At 31.5% G+C, this 5,013-nt stretch overlaps 1 long non-coding RNA gene across 1 annotated transcript; it reads left to right on the forward strand.

Moving 5' to 3' along the window:
• Positions 1–1,340: 1,340 nt before the first annotated feature.
• Positions 1,341–3,941, forward strand: LOC111385324. Its single transcript, XR_002701052.1, has 2 exons — positions 1,341–1,588; positions 3,613–3,941. It is a non-coding gene; the product is annotated as an uncharacterized LOC111385324 (long non-coding RNA).
• The last annotated feature ends 1,072 nt before the right edge of the window (positions 3,942–5,013 follow it).

Consider the following 5,013-nt stretch of genomic DNA (forward strand, 5'->3'; position numbering starts at 1 on the left):
CTTTCTCCTCGACAAATGTCTCACAATTTAGCTCATGTTTCATAGCTAAAAATTGTATTGTTCATAGATTTTAATGAAAGTTACTAAAATGTGTACTTAAAAAATTATAAATCCCAATATATAATTAAAATAATTGTATACTTTTAGTTAAATTAAAATTAAGATTTTAATTTCGATCAAACATGATTTTAAAAGGGAAAACAAAGTGGTGAGGGGAGTAAAGAATATATGCTCCAATTGGGTGGGGATTAAAATCATATTTTTTGTAAATTTTAATAACGCTTGATGCAATGTATGGTTTGAAATTTGTGGATTTCTTGAAATATATAGTTAAAAATAATTGTTAATTTTGACTTGGATCTAAATTAAGATTTTAATTCATACCAAACAAGGACTATATTCCTAGAAGATATTTTCACTAGATTTTAAGCATGTAAGAATGAGCAAGCATCCATCGAGATCGAGTCACACTAGATATCAAGCCCACAAATTTGGTTAAATGGGTTTTTTATGTTTTAACCAAATAGATAATTGTTACTATTCAACAATGCTTGAATATAATGTCTGCAAGAAAGAATATGGACTATGCATCCAAAAACTACCCTAAAATGTAAAGTTGACAGTTTTGTAGGAGTGTGAGCAAGCCCATTCAAGTATCAACATGTAAATGTTCTAAGCCCTGCTTGGCTACCGTTATTTGGGAGGGTTAAATCTATCAGTAATCATCAATTTTTTTACATTTAATGTCATCATAACCATCAAGTTTGATTTTGTTTCATCATGAACCGGTACCCAACTTTAAACTTAGTAGCATGACCACCCAATTTGATTTTATTTCATAATGACCACCCAATTTCATATAACGTTTCATTATGGCCATCCAACTTCTTTTCACAGTTTTCACTAATTTTTTTAAAGGGGGTAAAACGGTAACTTTTCTTTATATATAAAATAAAATAAAAAAATAAAATAAAACTTATTTTAAAAAAAGAAATAATATAAAAGCTTATTTAGAAAAATGTTACTTAAAAAAAATAGAACCTTATTTAAAAAAAAGTTTCTAAAATAAAATTAAAACTTATTTAAAAAAAGTTACTAAGAAAAATAAAATAAAATAAAATTTTATTTAATTTTTTTTAAGTGAATGTTGCTAATGTCACATTTTTGTAACGTTTATTTAGTGTTGCAAAAAGTTTTGCTTTTCGCAACGTTTATAAAAGTGCCATCTTTCATAACGTTTATGAAACGTTGCAAAAAGTACCATCTTTCGTAATATTTATAAAACGTTGCAAAAAAATATTTGCTTTTTGGACTATGAATGGACGAGACAAAAAGAAAAAAATAGGCAGAGGTAATACTCCTCAAATCACGAATTTTACTCCCACTCTTTGTGACTGGTTGCTTTCGTCTCTTCGCCTCTCCATCTCGTCGCCTTCCACCACTGACCACCAACCTTCGATATTCGAGCTCGAGCTCTAGATACAGGTCATGCAGCACCTTTGAGCCCTTGAACCTCTCGAGACACGATAGCCAGTAGCAGTCCTTTGAGTCTACATTTCCACCAACAATTTGATAGTAGAAGAAGAAGGTGAAGCCCCTTAATTCTGATTCCTAAACCGCACTCAAGTTCTTCTTAACTTTTTTTATGTTAGTTACTTATTTTGCTTTATGTTTGTGTACTGTTGTAATTTTTTATTCTTAACATATGAAATTACTTTTGAATTGCTTGAAGTCATGAATTGGTATTGAATAACTTTTGAATTGCTCTTGAAATTAGACCTAGAAGCCCTAGGCCTGTGAAGATGAATCTTGAAGCCTGCTCAAGTCTCGATTTACTCTGTGACTGTGTGTTTTTTTACTCTGTCTCTGTGAGTGAAGCTTGCTTCCATTTCATATTTCTAAATGCTAATGCTTCGTCTTTGTGACTATGAAAGCATTTTGTAATTTCGTGACTGTGAGTTGCTAATTGCTTACTCTGTGAATTGATTCCAGACTTTCCAGTAATTATTGCTATTTGAATGGCACTGTGAATTGAAAACATTCTTAAATCTTAATAGCTATACTGTTTAAATACAGAGATGAAATGAAGAGATTCTTTCGATGGAGCCCTACTGATATTTTCTTTAACGACTTGGAAGTTAAATATAATGTCCGGCCTCCAAAACTTTGTATATATATTTATCAGAAACAAGAACACTCTCATTGTATCCTCACTCACTAAGAGTTTATTCCAGCTTAAAATTAACTTTTTAACCATTTTATCTACATTTGTGTAAATCTTATGTTATTGATACAATAAGTCTCTATAGTAGACTCAAACAGGAGCCACAGAGGCAGTAGGGTACCCTATGGCATGTCAACTCTACGAATCTATCTATCTTCAATGGTTAATACTATATATATAGGGTAAGTTTCACAAAATTTATATAGGGAGACTAGGTGGTGGAGGATTAGGAGGAGGTGCAAGTAGGGGTGGTGGATTTGGTGGTCGTGGAGGAGGTGGTATAGGTAGTGGTGCAGGTGCAGGAAGAGGCTTTGGTGGTGGCGGCGATGGCCACTAATTGCTTTCTTCTTGGCTCTTGCATTAATAAGTGTTGATAACTAATTTAAGAATTCTTTAATCAATTAGAATAGCAATTAGAGTGAGTGCTGCTCTGTTATTTGAAAATCTATATTTGTGGGAAATGTATGAATGAGGATGAATTTGCCTTAAATGTTGCAATCCATTTGGCATGAGAAACTTGTGTACTACCTCTAACACAATATTAAGTCAATGAATATTTCATTTGATTTCCTCATATAGCTACTCGAGTTGTATGTATTTTGTGGCTCAATTTGGAAAAGTAAGTTAATAACTAATATGGGTTCTGCTTAGTTGCTTTGGATTGTTGTTGAATTTGCTTAATGTCTGGTATTTTTTAATTGTTTCTTGTTCTTTGTGGAAATTTTCCTTTGTGTATATGCTTTTCGTTGCTAAATTTGGAAAAATAAGTCAAGAACTAGGTCTGCTTAGTTGCTTTGGGTGGTTATTGAATTTACTTCATATTTGGTATTTACGTTGATTGTTTCTTGTTATAAATGGAAATATTCCTTGAGGTTGTTTCTCCGATCAAATTTTGGACACAGTCTTCTTCATTTTTTTCCCCATTTTTCTCTTTACTTTGTATTCTTGTTATTTATTTATTTTTTATTAACAAAGAAGCTGAGCAACTAGATATGGACCATGTGGTTCGATGGAAGTAAGTCAACATTCAACATTTATTTTGTTTGATTTCCTTGTATAGCTTTTTGAGTTTTATTTATACATTTCATGGTTCCTGCTTAGATAATTAGACGGTTGTAATTGCATTATGTTTGGTACTTTATTTTGATTATTTCTTGTTCTTTAAGACAATTTTGCTCTTTTCTTTACACCTATAGACACCTTATCAATAAGAAAATAGAAAATGGTCATTTATATTCCTCTTATTACTAGTAAAGAACAACTAACAGATTCTTTGACAAAAGAAGTGCAAGGACCTTTATTCCTCTAAAAGAAGAATTGATAGTCCTTTTTTTGGCATATCTACTTTGGCTTATTAATTCTTTAAAGATTGTACTCTACAAATGCAGGACTTGTAATCCGTTGGAGATTGTTACTAATTCTTTGGCTTACTACTGGACTATTGCATAAAAAAAGACTTGCAATTGTTGAAAGCAATGAGGGTTGGGGTGAGCAGCACATGACACTAAAGTTTGGTACAAGGGCATCCTGAAATATGATTAATTTCAATATGAATTATATAAAGAGAAGTTGGTTATGTTTTTCAATAGCATGCTTGCATTTTTTACATTATGTATTCAAGTGTATAAGAGAAAATAGTCATACTTCACATTATGTATTCAAAAATTTGTAATGAAATTATCAATTTTTGTACAATTCCAAAATTTGTCATTTTCAATTTTGCGAGTTAATTCACATAAATTACTGTAAAAAAAAAAAAAAGTTGCGAAACACTTACGGCAGCGTTTTTTAAACGTTGCAAAAGGCTTTCGACAATGTTTGAAAAAAACGTTGTTGTCAGTGTCTTACCAACTTTTTTCATACAGCAACATTTTTTAAACATTGCAAAAGTCACTTTCCGTGCTGTATCTTTGCGCTCTATGGCAACACTAAGATTTGCAACATACGTTCAAACGTTGCAAAAGGTTTTCCTCAACGTTTTTTGAATATTGCAAAAGGCTGTTTTTGTTGTAGTGAAAGCTTAAGAGAGGTGAGGTAAAACATGATATTTAATTGGAAAAAATTTGTGCAGATGTATTTGATATTTGGGCTTAGATAATTAGTGAGTTTGAATTACATAGTATACGCTTAAATGTAGAAGCACTTATAAGTAGAGAATCATCACATGTCTAAGATGTTGAGACTGTCGATTAGACCCGACCAAATTAGAGAAAAAAGTAAATAAAATAGTGAATTGAAAGCAACATTTGATTTACACCTTGAGAAAGCAAAGAAACATATATATAGGAGTGTAAATCTCACGAGTGGGAAAAGAAATATTTGACCACTAAGAGTCTAGTTGGAGCCAATTTGAAATTTTTTCCGTCTTGACAATTTTTTTCTAATTTAGAAGATGAATGAAAGCGACTTTGCACACATGCCCAAACACATATCGATCAAACATTGGATAAGTTTAAATTATTTTTGCTATCATTATTTGCAGCATATTTGTGAATTAATTATACAATTTTACATTCATGGATATTGTGCAAGCTATCTAGCGTGTTGATAATTATCACATTTCGCTCGATTATTTTGTAGATTATCCAAGAAAAAAGTATTTCTAGTTTGCATGGTTTAATAATTGATCCAAATAATCTTGTTCAGGACGAGTAATAACTTAAGTTTTGAGATATTTGATAAGTGTGCTTTTACAGTCAATGAACCAAACTCTTATTTTTGGCAGAGAAGTGGCGCCTAGAAAGCTCAAGAACTATTTTTTCCCCAAAACCTGGGGCTTCTGGCTGAAA

This window comes from Olea europaea, unplaced genomic scaffold (assembly GCF_002742605.1).
Source record: "Olea europaea var. sylvestris unplaced genomic scaffold, O_europaea_v1 scaffold3122, whole genome shotgun sequence".
In the NCBI taxonomy this organism is placed as follows: Eukaryota; Viridiplantae; Streptophyta; class Magnoliopsida; order Lamiales; family Oleaceae; genus Olea; species Olea europaea.